This window comes from Sorex fumeus, unplaced genomic scaffold (assembly GCF_029834395.1).
Source record: "Sorex fumeus unplaced genomic scaffold, SorFum_2.1 ptg000033l, whole genome shotgun sequence".
Lineage (NCBI taxonomy): Eukaryota > Metazoa > Chordata > Mammalia > Eulipotyphla > Soricidae > Sorex > Sorex fumeus.
Genome location: NW_026606090.1, coordinates 30423031 through 30440760, shown reverse-complemented (window position 1 = coordinate 30440760; position 17730 = coordinate 30423031). Strand labels below are relative to the sequence as shown.

Here is a 17730-nt window from a genome sequence, read left to right as displayed (position 1 = left end):
ACTCCATGTGGTTCTGGGGATGAAACGACAGTCAGCCACATACGAGTCAAGTGAGATTGACTCTGTCCCCTCTCACTGGACCTAGAGTCACTGTTCTAAGAATAAATTTTGTGATTTCCAATTTCTTTTCTTTGGGCGTTTTGGGTCATACCTGGCAATTAACAGTAAGATTTTAATCTTAACAGATTAAAAGCTGCAGTGATTTTCTCTTTTTTTAAAATGTGCCTTTCAAGGAGACAGGATGAGGGTGGGGTGGGGTGCGTGCGAAGGAACCTGGGGGGATTGGTGGAGGGACAGTGTAAGCCTGAAACTCGGTTATGAGTAGTTTTGTTAATCATGTCTCAATAAATTTTAAAGAAAGGCAAAATTCAGACGCCTAATTCTTATCTCCAGGTCTACTGAAATTTGATTTCTGAGGGAGAAACCCACGGTGTTTTGGGGTCTTACACAGGCGTTCTTGACGGTTTCGCAAGCTCTGTGCTGGCATGGTCTCTCCCCCAGCAGGGTGCCTTTCTCTGTCTCCAAGAGGCTAAATGCGGGACTCCAGTTTAGTATTGAACATTGGCAATATTTGTGCTCTGAAATCCACATGGCTGAGTACTACATGGTTCCTCAGGGACTCCTCAACATTTGGTTCATGTTATTTCCTGTTTCCATGATGGAGTTATAAAGGTGACCTTATAAAAGTTACAAAGGTATTGATAACGAAGACCTGAGCTGGTAAAATTATATACATGAGAATTATGTGTGCTATTCAGTGTGTGATTGTCGTCCCCATCTCAGAACTCTTTGGGAGGGGGGTACGAGGATGACGATATGGAGACATACCCTGCAGTGCTCAGGGATTACAACTGGCTCTTCACTCAGGCTTCACTCAGGCATCACTCCCGGCAGGACGCTTGGTGGGGAACAAATGGGGTTCCTGGGATTGAACTCGGGTCATTTGTATCATTGTATTATCTCTCTGGCCCCAGAACACTCCCCCCTCCTTTTTTTTGCAATGCCCGATGAGGTTCAGGGGTTACTGGTTTGCTCTGCACTCAGAGATTACTACAGGCAGTGCTCCGGGGACCTTGGGTGCTAGGGATCAAACCCTGGCCAGCTGTGTGCTTGGTAAGTGCCCTGCCTGTTGTACTCTCCCAGCCCCAGAATTCAGTTTTTTGAAGTCATTAAGTCAAATGTGATTTAACCTCATAGACGTTTTTATTAATTTCCAGTGCAGTTTGTTCTTGTTAATTACCTTTGGTTTTGCCTTGTGGGTGTTGAATAACGTTGGGTTGTCCTTGATCTTTCCAAAGGGATTTTAGGATTATTGAGTGACTCCCACAACAGTGCCCCTGAGGCACAACCAGTTCCATCAAGTACTAATAATTCTATATTGCCTTTCTCTTTCCATTTACATGGCTTATTTAGCAATGTCCTTCTTTATGCTTTGTAACATGGGAGTTAATTGACTCCAAAATAATATTTACTTCCGGACATCCATATTTACTTGGCTTAATCCTCAGTTGCCCTTAGTTCCTAGCAGGGTCTTGACAAAGGGACTGGATGGACCCCGGGCAACCTGTGAGCTCGCCTGGCATCAGAAGGAGACAAGCTAAGCACCATGAGCATAAGAGCATGTTCATGGAACAAACTTTCTCATGAGCCAAAAAGAAGTAGCTGAATAAGGACCCTGCTGGGGTAAGAAAGACTAACCTGGCCTGAGGACTGTGGTCTGGGATAGATAGTGGGGTGTCCCCAGGGGAGCCACTCTTTAAGCTTAATACCTCTCTTACTGTGTCCATACAGAATGACTAGAAATAGAAGAAGGTTTAAATGGATCACCAACTAGCTGAGGACAGGAGAAAGCAGTACACCTTAGATGGAATCCTGCCCGTGATCAGATCTAGCAATCTGGAGTGCGGAACCCTCAGATGAGGTTTTGTCCTTGAGTTAATCTCCTGAGGGAAGGGCTTTACCTCTCTTTGTTGTTAAGACGTGTTCAGCCCCACGTTTGTGTCTCCCCACCCTTCATGATTTCTGTATAACTATGCTGCAAGTGGAAAGAGGGGACTAGAAAGTCACTGACTAGAAAGGGATAACAGCTGAGACTTTGGTGGCTTTGGGACTAGAAGGGGGACTGGATGACGATGGTGACTGGAAGTAGAGGACTTTGAGAGTCTACGAGGAGAGTAGGATGGTAGAACTGTGATGACTGGGACTACAACTACGACTCTGATTGTGCAATAAGAGGAGAGAATGGAAGTTAGCTGTCTGGGAACCAGCCTGGGGCCCGGGCCCAGTTTCTCCATTCCTCTGGTCCTTCCTCCGTCCATCCCTGTCCAGCCTGGGAAGGTGGCTCTCGGCCGTGGAACGCTTGCGTCCCACGTGCCCACACCTTTTGAATTGAAAATCACGGGGTGGGGTGGGGGCTCTCTGGGCAGTGGCACCTGGTAGTGCTCAGCTTTGCTCCGGAGTCACTCCTGGTGATGCCCAGGGAACCACATGTGGTGCTAGAAATACTCTGCCTTTAAGTAAGAGAACTGAATTTTGCTCTCTTTCCCTTACAACAAATGGTTCGTGTATTGTCCCTTCTAAACTTTGCAGAAAAGAATGCTGGTTCTAGGAACGAAACGAACTTGATATTTTTAATTTAGGATTAGAGTAGTTCTTATCTTTTCAGTATTTAAGACAAAGATAAATTATTAAATACTTACGGGTACTGCCTTGAAAGTCACTGAGTATTATTTGTGTAAATGCATGTCTATATTAGATTACTGTCACTCTCCTCGCGTTGTTGATCGATTTGCTCGAGCGGGCCCCATAACGGTCTCCACTGTGACAGCTGTTACTGTGTTTGGCATATCGAATACGTCACGGGGAGCTTGCCAGGCTTTGCCATGGGCGAGATACTCTGGCCGTGTTGGCCACTTGCAAGGCAAACGCCCTGCCTGCTGTGCTATCCCTCCAGCTATATTAGATAACATTACCTAATTTGGAATCTTAAATTCTGGTACTTTAAGCCTATGAAATGATTTACAAATTGTTTTTTTCCCCTCCTCTTCCTCCTCCCTTCCTTTGTTGTTGCTGCAGGGGTGACTGGGAGATCACACACTTCATAGTTGTGTTCCTCAGTGGGGGTCACGCATCTGGTGCAATGCTTGCCCAGGGTGTGTCTCACGCTCCTTGGTTATGCTGCTGGTAGGGGCTCCAGTGTGTGGCCTTTGCTGCTGATACACGTTTGGTTGCAGACCTATCAGATATGTGGTGAGCGCTTCCTCCTGGCTCAGTGCTGAGGGGTCTCGCTCCTAGCATTGTTGCTCCCTCCGCCCCCTCAGCCTCAAACACAGCAAGCACCTTCACCCCTGTCTTCTCTCTCTGGCCCCCAGGGGTATACATTCTTAATCGTTCTTGCTGGATAGCAAGGGAGTAGTCTTTTTCACAGATAATTCATGGATAATTTCATGGGACCATTTCTAGGAAAGGAGAACGTTGACGCAGATAGGGAAGTGTTCTTGCTCAGAGACCCCGAAAGTGAGCGGAGGACACAGATGAAAAAGAATCATCAAAGAAAAGACTTCTAGGCAGAAATAGGGCCGGGGAGATACTCCCGGAGTCCAGGCGTTGCTTTGCGTGCAGCTGGCCCTGATTGAAGCTTCACCTCCCCACGTGGTTCCTAAGAGCTGACCAGAGTAACCGCTGGGCACAGAGCCAGGGCCAGGAGTAGCCCTTGAGCACTGCCTGGGTGCCCCCTGCCCCACCCCAATCCAAAGCAAGCAAGATGCATTGTTAATATAGACTCACTAGAGCCCAGGCAAACGAAAGGAAAGAAGGGAAGTTTGGTTACAGAGCATTTGAAGGCCACTTGGGAATTTCTTTCTGATGCTTCTGGAAGGAGCTAACACATGTTAACAGTGCTGATTGTGAGGTTAGAAAGCAGCGATTTGGGGGCAGAGTGGGTATTTTCTGCATTTTTCAAAACCGAATAGTGTGTGCCTGATATTTAGACTGACTTACTGTTTTTGAGCTATAAGATGACATTGCAGATGAACATTTCTGATGGATGAACGATACACTCTTTGGTGCAGATGAAGGTGGAAAGGACTGCAGTGGTTGTGTTAAAGCCGATTTGCTCAGCGTTGCTCACACCAGGATCATGTTGATGGTGATGAGGTTAAGGATTTGTGTTTCAGGCTTGGTTTTTTTGGTCCACACATGAAGGTGCTCAGGGTCTCAATAGGGTGTGTCGGCTCTGCGGTGTTGAGTGAAGCAGGTTCTCTGAACAAAAAGAAACATGTCGAGCTATCTCTCCAGCCTCTAAGGATCCATTCTTTTTATTTAAATTTTTTAAAAAATTATTTATTAATTTATTGGTGTTTTGGCTACACTTAGCGGTGCTCGGGGCGTACTCTGCACTCAGGAATTACTCCTGACAGTGCTCAGCACTAGCACTTATGCCCAGGATCTTTTTTTTTTTTTAAGTAGTTCGTATTGAAAGAAAATTACAGAAATGTGAAGGAAGAAGAGAGTGAGAATAGAGCTTCTCCAGAAGGGGAAAAGCCAAGGATCAATTCTTAATTTTATCTGGGGTCATAGTATCTCAGACCAAATTTCAGTTAGCAAAAAAGTACATATTGTGTGTGCTGTGTGACAGTAACCTTACTGTCAGTAAAGAGTATAATTCAGTATGTTACATTTTGGATTTCTGGTGAGGTTTTTAAGTTACTGTATTTAGAACGCTTGGAATAATTCTTTTGTTGTCCCATGTAACTTTTATGTTGCTGAATAGCTTCTGTGTTGCGGTTTGGGCCTTGTCTTCATTGGTCATACTGGAGCGCAGGTCGTCTGGCGCTGGGAGAACAGTCTTGGCTGTGCTGGTTGCCTGTGTCCTGGCCGGAGCAGCACTGGCATTGGCACATCAGGTTCCCTGGAGGATGACAGGCCAGATCATGTTTGCTCTGAAGGAGCCCCAACGGGGTCCCAGGTTCTGATGGCTAGAGAATTCTTCCTCTGTGACAGATGAACAGATTTGAAAATCTGGATCTGGTCGGCCATGTGCAAGGCCAGCACCCTACCTGTCGTTCTGTCCCTCTGCCCCCCAAATCATACTTGCATTCACGTGTTAAGTCTTGAGAAGGAATCTCGGGTCTCTGAAAGGGAGAGTGCAGATGGTATAAGAGCGTCTTAATTTTGGAAATTAAGTATTGAAAGTTAAATACTTGTGTCTTCAGTGGTATACAATTGGTGAAAATTTTTTCCCTCACTAGCTATTTTATGTTTGGTAACTTCAAACATATTCTTAGTTGGCCAAATGAACTACGAAGTTTTAGGATTTGAATTATTTCAATCTTTAATGTTCGTTCTTCAGTACCTGCAAACGTACGTTATTAAGATGGCAAATGAGAGGTTTTTTTTTTTTTCCTTTTTCTTTTTGGGTCACACCTGGCGATGCACAGGGGTTACTCCTGACTCTGCAGTAAAGAATTACTCCTGGCAGTGCTCAGGGGACCATATGGGATGCTGGAAATTGAACCTGGGTTGGTCGCGTGCAAGGCAAACGCCCTTCCCACTGTGCTATCGCTCCAACCCGGAGAGTTAAAAACATGTCCGTAATTGTTAAGGCATGCTGGGCACTTTTCTAAATATTTTGGATGCATTTAATTAACTTCTTGTGTCCCTACAATGAGGAAAGTATTACTGTATTTTCATTTTACAGAGGAGAAACCAAGATTTTCATTAGCTCTTAGGTTATCCAAGATCACTTAGCTAATAAAAGGTACTTGGAGCTGGGGTTCCAATCCAGGCAACCTGGCTCCAGAGTTTATGTGGTGGTTTTGCTGTTGTTTGTTTTTGTTTTGGCATATCCAGTGATCCTCAGAGTTATTCCTGGCTCTGCATGCAGTAATTACTCCTGGTTCTGGGGGCTGTTCCGATGCCAGAATCTAGCCTAGGTTGGCCTCGAGCAGAACAAGGCAGGCAAACTGTGTTCTCTTGGGCTACTGCTTTCATGTGCTTTTGAGCACTATCCTATCAAGTACTTCAGTAGGGGAGGGAAATGCAGATCGATTCAATGGCAATTTTGATAAGGGTGTCTGATGAACGTACTTTGTATCTGATTAGAGCCCATTCCACCTTGTTGGCACTGGCCACTGTCCTGGATTCTCTGAGCTGTGGCTCAGGCCATCATTCACAATGATCACAAGTTAAAACGGGCAGTTTAAATCAGAGGTTCTCTGAAGTACTTGGCCTTTTGCCACACTATTCAAGTGGTGGGGTAAAATCTCTCAGTGGCCCCCTGGGAATCTACTTTAAGTGAATAAATGGAAATCTCCCTCCATTTGTATGAGGCTGATACTCTCCCCCAGCCCCCTCCCTACAAGATGTAGTAAGTAGCCCACCTTCGGGAACACTGATTTAAACCAATACACTTGTGAACAGACGTGATGAAATGCATATATTTCAGTGGCTTGTTAGATTCAAATGGTTCAGTGATGTCTTAATTGATGACCCTCTGCCAGCTTTGCCTTTCTGCATCCTTGAATTACATGGAGCACAGAGATGCTGCATGCCTTCATGTTTATAAGGAATCTGGGACTCCTAGAACTCAGTGCCCGAGCACTCAGCTAGTTTTAAAGTTAACATGTGATCTAAACCACTGGGATCACTTTAGTGGTCTTTTTTTGTATTCATAGAAATTGGAAAGTTACGGTACTTTGGGACCCCAGATTAAATATCTAGCAAAATTTTACATAGTTTAGATCCATTTGAAAAAATGTGTACTGTTTTCATTATTCGAGTTTATTTATCAGTCTCAAATCTTACTGTTCCCCCCCCCCCCCACACACACACACACTGGATGTCATTTCACACACATTGGATGTCATTTCTTGCTTCCAGCCAATACATATGGCCATGCCATGTATTCTGAACTCTGCATCTCTTTACGTGATTACACAGAAAACATGCAGTGCAGAAACTTGAGGTGTTGGAGAGATAATGCAGTGGTAGGGCGCTTGCCTTGCACACATCTGACCTGGGTTAGTTCCCTTGACACTCTGACCCCGCCAAGAGTGATCCCTGAGCTCAGAGCCAGGAGTAAAGCCCCGAACACAGCCAGGTGTGGCCCAAAATATAAAATAAGTTTTTTGACTTGATTCAAATGTCCAAACAAATGGCTAGAAAGGTACAATTCAAAGGTGGTTATGTAATAACAATAAGGCCCAATAGTAGGATGGTTTCTGTATAGGTTGTGGAATTGCGAATTGTGGTTTAAATGTATTCTGAAATTGGTGATTCTTGCAGTTGGAAAAGCTCGGAGGCACTTATATTTTTCTACTGATGCTTGTAACTAAGCATTATAAGCACAGGGCTTTGACATGTTTAAAGTAAGCCAATGAATTAGGGGAAATAGTTGACTAAAAATAGCTTGTGTTCCAAAAATTTGCATTTTTACCTTTGTGGTATTATAAATGAATGTGAACTGAGTGAACTTTTATAAAGAAAGGGGCTTAAAATTATAGTTCTTAGCTCACCAAACTGCTGTCAGTATAGAATGTGATTATAGAGGTGTATTTTCTATATCATATTAGATGTATCTGGAGTGGGGCATGCAATACTGTCAGTCAAAGAAGTGTCACAGCTAAGATGATAATATTATTAAAAAGTGTTAGAGAAAATCACTATTGCAAATTGAGTACTTAAGAAGTTGATTATATTATTTGTGACTTACAATTTTGTTTCAGCAATGAAAAACTTAATAGGAACTAGCCAGGCTTTGGGTGGGACTTTAACATCAAAATGCAGGCAGTGTAGGGGAGAATAAAATAGAAATGCTTATGAATTCCTAACTTGTCTCATGGCCTGGTTTTACCATAAAAATCTCCTGATTAATGTTTATAACATAATTTATGTCTAAAAGTTTTTTCACTTACATTTTTTCACCTTTTCTTTAGATGTTCATATACAGTTCTCAGAAGTAATAGAGAAATCCTGTGTGCTCTTTGCCTAGTTTTCCCTGATGGCAATGTCTTGTAAAAACCAACCACGCATTTGTTTAGATGTTTCCAGTTTTAGTGTGTGTCTTTCGTGCAGTTTAATCAGATGTGTAGGTTTGTATGTCTATCTTTGCTGTTAAGGCCATCTCAAGGAATCCTTAAAATTGCCTTGTTAGTCACTCACCTCCTTACCCTGTTCCCTTTTGTCCAGAAAATCTCCCAACTCCTCACCTTTAAGCTCTGTAATTTCCTCTTTCCATGGAGCTCATGGAGAATTGTCTAGTATTGACTACTTGTTTGTGTTCATATCCTGTGGTGCTTAAGGCTTCAGATTTCTGGGTGCTTGGGAGTCCCTTCCTGTGGGGCCAGAGATTCCCCACAGGGTCAGCATGTCCAAGTCAAGTCCCTTAATGTCTGTCTTCTCCCTCTGGCTCGAGGGAAGTAGGTTTTTAACACAGCTTGTGTGCTGACATTTAAGAATTTCAACTCATACTTTTCATTTTCCCTGTCCAGTTTAAAGATCTCAGTGATGAAGGGAGTCTTGGAAGACCTTGGAGATCTCAGTCAGCATCACTTCAAAATGTGTTACGTGTTCCTCCCTCCTTTTCTCTTTTAAAAAATTTTGGGTTGTTGTTGTTGTTGTTGTTGTTTGTTTGTTTCTTTGGCAGGGAGAGGTTTGAGGGAGCGTGCCTGGCAATGTTCAGGAATTCCTCCTGTCTATGCATTCAGGCGTCATTCCTGGTTGGCACAGGGATGCCATGTGTGGTCAAGCCTGGTCAAGTACGTGCAAGGCAAGCACTGTGCAACCCACTGTACTATCTCTGCTCCATGAAATAACTTTTTTATTTTGCTAATAAGCAAATCAATTTTTCAGGGGTAGGAATGCTTTGAGATCATGTGACCCTTGTCCATGGTGGACAGGCATGGAAACTTGTCATGAGCATCTGCCTATATTGCAGTGGTGGTGCAATGCAGATATCCAGATGACCCGGCGGTTAAAAGGTTCCCCACTCCTGGCACCCCAGCTCCAGAAGGGGAGAGATGCTTGGATTTTGATAAGGGCTTTTCCATGTTTTCTACTTGCATTTCTTCTTGTCAGTGTATGGAAGGTCTTTGTTGTTTGTAGTCTAGGATGCTGATGGCTTAGCTTACGGGTCAGATTCGTACCTGATAGGCTTAAGACCAAAGCACACAAGAACACTCTAGGAACTTCTAGGATTTCTTTTTTTTCTTTTTGGGTCACATCTGGCGGTGCACAGGGGTTACTGCACTCAGGAACTACCCCTGGCAGTGCTCAGGGGACCACATGGGATGCTGGGAATGGAACCCGGGTTGGCTCCCTGCAAGGCAAACGCCCTACCCGCTGTACTGTTGCTCCAGCCCCACTCTAGGATCTTAGGAGTGAATTTCTGTGTACAGTACAGGAACTATTTATTGCATCTTATATTTTCTCCTGTTTGAGCAATGCAAGCAAATGGAATACTGGTTTGACTATCTCTCTGGCCCCTAAACTATGACAATTGAAAATAACTACTGCCAAGTGTGGCTTGTAGCAACAACAAAATCTAGTCCTGTTTCTGACCCCAGCCACACCACGTGCCCAAGACCCTTCACCACTGTTCTCAGTTGATTTCTAAGGAAATTTCTTAAATAATGAATTTGGGTTTTCATTTCCATAAACCCGCTGATAGTATGTGCGTGGTTTCAAATGCTAAAATATTTCATCCTTTTAGTTGTGTAACAGCTGTGGATGGACCTTAAGGTTGGGCTTAAGTTTTGTCAGCACGAGAGATCATAAATTGCCACACTTCAGACAATCGTTTCTCAAGAACAGACATAGTGATCTGGCATGCCAAGTGCTAACCTGCTGTCCCTGCTTCCCAGTACATTGATTGTCTCAATGCTACAGATATTCATGAATTGCAGCATTCTTCTGCTTCCTGTATACGTTCCACAAGTCTTGGTCTTCCAGTGGTCTACCTGGGGGTGTTCTGAGTCCCTTGGTGAAGGAATCCTTCTTAGGGCCCCGAGGTGAAGGCTTTAGTTTTTGTTACATTCTACACTTAGGGTCACCCGGCAGTTCCACTCAGGGCAAACACTAGTTGGATCTCTCAACTAGGTCTGGGTTGTGACAAGTTCCTTGATTAACAGCAACTGCCAATTTCAAACAAACCTGGGGGTTCCCGGTTGCACCATGACCTTCAGCCGTGTCTGTAGCAACGTGGCTTGGCTCCCTGAACCAAACAATCATTAATGTAGCTGCTGGCCATTGAGAGGAAGATGAACTTGACCACCTGCTCCATCTTGAAGCCAGCAAGGAGCTGGACAGGGACCAAAGGCCAGTCAGCTTCCATTGAGCTACAGCCAGATTTAATTCCTGGCAGGACCATCTCTATGATGGTGATAATCTGTTTTCATGGTGGTAAGACATGAATGGGAAACCGGACCAGGCCCGCAAAGCTTTCCCCTAAATGAGGTGAGTGGCAGTCCTTGGCAAGGTTAAGTTTGCAGTTTCGGTGTTTCAAAGGGTGCTTACAAAAAAATCTTTTAAAATCCATTTGTACTTAATGGCTTTATACTGGGAATCAAATCCTGGAGCACACACAGGTGAAGCACTGAGATGCCATCCCAATTCTGTTCATCATTAAAGATACAGATAAAAAAGAAAGAGCAGAGTGCTAGTACCACAGCTTGCTTTGCTGCACATGGTCGAACTGCTTTCTATCCTCCGCACCATAAATGGCCCTCTGAGTACAGGGCTGGGAGTACCACCTTTAGCACAGCCAGGTGCTGCTTGCATATCAAAAATAAATTAAGGAAATCAGTGTGTTTTTTATTTCTAAACTTCAAAATAGGGCTCAGAACCCCCTCCCCCCTTTCTCCCCACCTTACACACGGACATATTCGTGTGTGAATACAGCTCAACTCTTCAGGCTTTGTGTGACCCAAAATATGTGGAGCTTTTTCTGTTCCCAGAAGCCAGGGTCTGTTTGGTCTCTCAGCATGTGGGTGTGGGGGACCGAGGTGCGGGTGGTCCCAAAGAAACAGATCTTTGACCAATCGGAAAGATTCTTTCTCAGGGCACTCCTTCTCTAATGCTGAGGGGTGATGTATGCTAGATTTCCCCCTTAAAGCAAGTTTTAAGAAGCAGTCCTGTGTTCAGATTGAAATGTGAAGCAAGTTAGCGTGCATGTGGATTTCTCCTAGCTCAGTCTTCACAGTAGGAAAAGGAGTTTTCTGAGAACAGAAGTGCAAAAGGCAGGACTCATGGTTGATAGATACTTCGAAAGAAGGGGAGATACTCGTTTTCCCAAAGAAAATGACATCCGTTTATAAAAAACAAAAATGCTGGGCTGGAGAGAGCATAGACTAGGCCCAGGGCACGCACTGTCCGGGGTCAGGTCCCCAGCACTATATGTGGTCTCTTGAACCGCACCAGGAGTAAGCCCTGACCGCTGCCCATAAACCCACAAATGCCAAGTTGCATAAATACATACCATGAAAGCTTTCTGTTTGTAATCCTTTCCTCTTCCCCACTCTTAATACGAAAGTAATTTGGAATACGTCCTTTGCATTTTCTTTTAAACTACCCTTATGCTATTCTAATTTGTAAAAGCATTGAAGGAATCAAATTAGGATTGTGGGCAGATTTTGATACTGGCTTTCTTAACAATTATTGTTGTAAATTTAAGGTACAGAGGTCTGCTCAGCAATTTAAATACACAAATTAGTGTTTCCACATCCTTTTGAATTGTTGCTTTTGAATTGTTTACTTTTGTTGAAATTGAACTTAATTCATATAAGTATCATGAATTGAAATGTGAATAATTTTTCTAATAGACACGTTGGTCATTCTCTGTATTTGTAACTGTAGTCCGGGATGTTCCTGTGGTCAGTTTTCAAGTCTATCTTGATTTCAGTTTATTTTTTTCCATTTTTCTCCCAGCATCTGATTGTCTCTTGAGAAGTTAATCTCTTCTGTGTTTTGGCAAGGGTGTTCGGCATTGGTAGAATGTCGTGGGTAACTATATTAGTATGGCTGGGATTGGACATACTAATCACCTCCTTGTGTGTGCCTGTCATCACCAGAGATGTTGACAGGCAAACCCGTATTATCTCATTAGGATAACAAGATGTTATTCCATAGTTCCTAAAGTAAGTCAGCAAATATTTAACCTGTGCCTGGAACCTTGCTACACTCTACCCCTAAAGTGCCTTCAGATTCTAAAATGCCTTTGGCATGATTTTGTATCCTTGACCCTGATTGTGTGTGTTTCAAAGAATGACTGGAACCTCGTTTAAACTCGAAGGTATGTTGTGGTAAGCTGAGAGGAAGCTTGCAGACGGCAAATGATCCGGAGACATAACGCCGAAGGATTTGCTCATTAGAATATTTCAAATGAGTGACTGAGCAGTCATTCATAAGTCATTTGAAAATAAAAACTTACCCTTTTTTTATCCTACTGCTTTTAAGAGGAACTTGCTTCAGGAGATCAGCTCAGACAGCTAGAAGTGATTTCTGTCTCAAAGAATAGTTTCATAAACAGAACGCAGAAAAATGCCCATTGTCTTTGGACTCTGTGATGTTTAAGCAGCTGTTGCTGGCCAAAGGGAACAGTGTGTGATTCTTCTCTCCTGCATTTTGAAATTAAGGGTTTGTTGGTTTTTATTTTCATGCCGAGATTACCTGTGGGGCTGGAGCGATAGCACAGTGGGTAGGGCGTTTGCCTTGTATGCACCTGACCCGGGTTCATTTCCTCTGCCCCTCTCGGAGAGCCTGGCACGCTCCCCATGGCGTATTTGATATGCCAAAAACAGTAACAAATCTCACAATTTGTTGTGAGATGTTACTGGTGCTCACTCGAGCAAACCGGGAGGACAGTGCTACAGGTCACCTGTGGCATTTTTTGTTGAATATAGGACCTTTGTATTTTAAAGCAAGCGCTGGCCGGGAAGATTCAAGACCAGCTTGTTACTTATCAAATTAGAGTTTATTAAATGTCAGAATTTATTAAGATGTCTTGCTGAATTAGGACTTGCTTTCCAGGTGGGAACTGGTAGTGTTTCGTTTTCTCCAAAACGCTTAACTGTGAGCCACGAAGGAGTAATAGCCGTTGACTGGCAAAGGGGCCCTTCTTCGAGTGCAAGGTGGTCCTCCTCCTGTTTACTCTCTGAGTCCTGTTAAGGTCAAGATGAAGTTGGAGGTACATCCACAGAATCCATTAGTGTCCCTTTGGGACAGGATTGTCAGAGGCATCATGTCTTGAGCTTCGATGAAGCATGCTGTGTCTTTGACTGCGAAATGTGTTTCCCCTGGTGTAAAGTAAACAGCTGCTGGGGGCAAGGCGCCAGGCACATCTGTGTCCCGAGATACTGCCTGTACTCAGGGCCGCTCTGGAGAGTGATCAACCTGCCATGAGTTCACTGGTGTCTGGGGGGACTTCCTTCCCTGCCCGCCCCCCACATTGGATCGTGGGCTCCTGTGCCATGTCATTTGGACTTCTTGGTCACTGGGTGAGGTTTATTTACTTGTTCTTCCTTTTCATGTGCACATTGGTTCCGTCACTAAGTTTCCTGTGATCTTCATAGACAAAACTGGCAGTGCTTTGCTATTCCATGGCTCAGATCTACCCGCGTGATGGTAGGAACAGGGGACTGGAATGGTTTCTAAGTAGCCGCTTGGCTATCCAACCTTGTTACCGAAGAAAAGCATGATGTTAGAGAGTAGTTTTTTTTTTTTAATCTTCATGACTTGGACAACAAAGTCTCCAATGGAGACGTTACTGGGCCTGCTCGAGCAAATCGACGATCAACGGGAGGGCCTTTACCTTTACCTTTTACCATGACTTTAAAAGATTTATTGAGGTAATATTAATTCAGAAGAGTACGCATATTTATACATTTTCAGGGTACATATTACCTATACCATGAACATCATCAAAATGCCAGTATCACTCCACCATGTTCACAGGGCCCTTCCCTAAGGTTACCTCTGCTCCTTGTGACTTTTTTTTTTGTTGTTGTTGTTGTTTTTGCTTTTTGGGTCACACCTGGAGAAGCACAGGGGTTACTCCTGGCTCTGCACTCAGGAATTACTTCTGTGGTTCTGAGGTAGTACCGGGCTTCTTTGGCATCAAGGAGACATAAGCAGTTAAGTGCCCAACATCTTAAACTGCCTCCCATTTGTCCAACAAAGCATTTGCTTTGAGTGTCTTGTCCTCATTTGAGTTACCGGCAGATTTACATCTAATAAGTTACATTTTAAAAACACGTGTGACATTTTTCTGTTGAGACACTAAGAATCTATGGTTTATAATTTTATTTACAGAAGAGTTATACAATTTATTGTTCTATCTTAAAAAGTAGAAATGTTTCCTTTAAATAAACAAATGACAACATAAAGAAGCGATGGAGGCAGTCCTCAATCTTGCAAAATGAACCTTATGTGTACATAGATGAAAAATACGAATAATCATTAAAACTTTTCCACAGTCCAGGACTAAAGCACATAAACATTTTATTTTATTTATTTACTTTGTGGGTCACACCTGGCGATGCTCAGGGGTTTCTCCTGGTTCATGCACTCAGGAATTACTCCTGGCAGTGCTCGGGGGACCATATGGGATGCTGGGAATCGAACCCAGGTCGGCCGCGTGCAAGGCAAACACCCTGCCCACTGTGCTACTGCTCCAGCCCCACATAAACATCCTGTAAGACATTTTTTCCTCTATGTGTTGGCTGTTTTATAAAACTAAACTGAGTTCCAAATACTTTCTTTCTTAGACATTGCTTTAGTAGGTTGCATAATACTGCATTTTATGGATATTAAGGATCCCTAATTGATATTAAGCAATCTGTTGTTGATAACCCCCAAATTCCTAGTGGGTTTTTTGGGAAAACTATTTAGCTCCAATGTTTATAAAGTCCTTTTCTTTTGAACAATATTATAAATGGTAGTTGACTTGATTATTTTTTTTCCAATTTCACTCTTCAGGCGCACCACCCCCCACCCCTAGCCCACCCTTTTGGGCTAGACCTGCCCTGGGCTGTTGGCCCCCTAGTCCCCATGTCCGTGTGTGTCTGCTCTGTTATCTCTCCCTTCATTGCAGTGCTCGAAGGACCATTGTTACTCCAGAGACTGAACCTGGGTATTCTGCGTGCAAAGCATGTTTCAGCTGTTTGAATGATCTCCCTCGCCCTCATGCCTCCATGGGCAGCGGCGAGGGTGTGTGTGTGTGGGGGGGGGGTGTCGAGCCACACTCAGTGGTCTAGTGGTGCTCAGGGCTTACTTCTAGCGCTGCTGTGCTCCAGGGACCGTTTGCGTGCCTTAACATTCTTCTGTCTCTCCGGCCCTGCTTCTCCAAGCTAAGCTTCTTTAGTGGGTGAATGATCTTTAAGACAGAAGATCTGCCTATCTTTATTGCCAGGGATGCCTTGTCCATTTATTTCAATACTGGCATAGTGTCAGACATGAAATGGGATGGGTACTCCGCAAATCTGAATGGATGGGAGCTGGCGACTCTCCTCTTGCCTGGACTGCCCCAGGTAGAACAGCAGATGGTGTTCACTTTCTGGGAGAAGGGAGGAGGGTTTTGGCTGCTCAGGAGGGAAGGCAGGCACGCTGGTTAGCAGGATTCCCTCGGGATCTGTGTCTCTTTAGCTAGTGTCTGTACTGCTGACATTGATTTTTAACTCAGAAAGACTTCCTCAGAGGAAACTTTCCTTTCTGACAAACAATGTTGGGATGGGAGGCAAAAGAAGGATCGAATAGCAAATTGAACCTAATTCGCATTTATGTAAAACAATCCGTACCCAGCCACAACAGAATTCTCTGTTGCTTTAAGCCACCCACAGAACATTGATCATGTTCTGGGCTAGAAGAGAAGGTTCTGCCTGGCAGTGTGGTTGTGTTTTTAAACATCTCTTTACCGTCCTATCCCTCTGATCCATCATAGCAATGTAAGAAGAAGGGAATCACAGTGGTGGGGCCCGAGCAGCAGTACAGCAAGTAGGGAGCTTGCTCTGCACTTGGCTGACCGGGTTTGATCCCTGGCACCCCACATGGTCCCCTGAGCTCTGCCAGGATCCATCCCTGAATACAGAACCGGGAGTTAGTCCTGAGCACAGCTGAGTGACCCAGAAAGCGAAAAAGAAAGGAAAGAAACCACAATGGCTTGTAATGAATATTCTTAACTTTTATATTTGTAGAAGCCAGAAACATGAATAAGCCGTATTTCCCACCAACAAGCAAATAGGTAAAATTGTTGTATATTTGTGGAACTCAGTAACAGAATGGGCTGGGTTATTGATAATGGACTAGGTTATTGACTGACTGAATCTCAGTCATGCTGGAGTGAAATGAGCCAAAGTAAGTGGTGCAGAAGTCTAGGGCTCCTTTCATTGCATCACATACTGATTTGTAGTGACAACACAGATCAGGGATTGCCCAGGCACGAGGAAGTGTCAGATAGTGGTGAGGGGGATTAAAGGAGCCTTTGAAAGCCATGAATAGGTATTATCTTGATTGTTTTGATAACTTCACAGGTTATTTATGTCAACACCTAGCAAATTGACACTTATATAAAGCACTTGGAGGATGTAAATGTTTATGTCAGTTATACCTTAATCTGTAATATGAGTGAATGAACAAATAACGAAAGAAGACATTTATGATTCTGGGGCAGTTTAAATCGGCATTCATAGTGTTATTAAGCACCTGTGTGTAAATAATGGGACATTTTACTATGTGCTGTAGCTGGATCAGTAAAAAGAATTTTGCCATTTTTGTTGCATTGCAACCAGACTCAACGGAAAGGGTTAGGATTCTGAAAAATCTTATTCATGAATTACTGAAGGAGAATCTTCCACATCGTTAATCGAAGAGCATTGAGTTTGGCCGTAGATCATTCATAGGTTTATATAAAATGGTACTCTTCACCTCCAGTTGACACGGCATTATTATATGTTAGTCATCTCAACCAAAATTATACAATACATATTGAAATAAGTAGAGACAGAAAGGCAGAGACAGTAATTGTGGTAGAAGATTAGAGCTTGAGCCTTGCCTGTTGAATCCGGACTAAATTCTGGAGCTGGTGATGTTGGAAACCCCTGTGGTTGAATCCTGTTGCCCGTTCAGTTTTTACTCAGCTGCCCCCAGAATACCCTGCTGTTCGTTACTCTCTCCTCTGCTCTGGCAGGTGCTTTTCCCTGCTGGTGACACTTGTGTCCACCTCTTCTTTGAAACGGATGCGGCAGTCATCTCTCCTCTGATCAGTTTCCACATGCGAATGTTCTGCTGAAAGAGGGTCACCCGTGTTCATTATTGTAGACGCTGAAAGAGAGGTCACCTGTGTTCATTATTGTAGTAGATGCTAAGTGCGTGGTTTTTTCCCTGGGCTTGAGAAATACTGGTTTCTTGAGGGATCTCTTTTCATTGAAAAAACATTGCTTTGTAGCATTGTACATTTATAGGGTTCTAGCTTTTTGGGACCATGAAGGGGCTTTTGCTGGTTCAGTTCTCAGCTATGGGGCGTGGGCCGTGTCACATCCCTAAGCCCTGCCCTGGTGGGGATTGTCTGGACCATTCTGGTATTACTGGGGTCTTCGAGGCTGCCCCTGGTCATGCTGCGTGAACCCTGTGAGGCTGGGCATTCATTCCCCTTGTGTGTCGTGCACTGAAGGCATGCATCCTGGTCACTGTACTGTCTCTTTTATCGAGACCCTGACTGTGCCCTGACCACAGGCATTCATT

The 17730-nt window shown here is 43.9% G+C and overlaps 1 protein-coding gene across 6 annotated transcripts in view; it reads left to right on the top strand.

Annotated features, from left to right (window-relative positions):
• The window catches only part of RBPMS (RNA binding protein, mRNA processing factor), a 168097-nt gene that overhangs the window by 64418 nt on the left and 85949 nt on the right, over positions 1-17730 (top strand). The window lies entirely within an intron of this gene.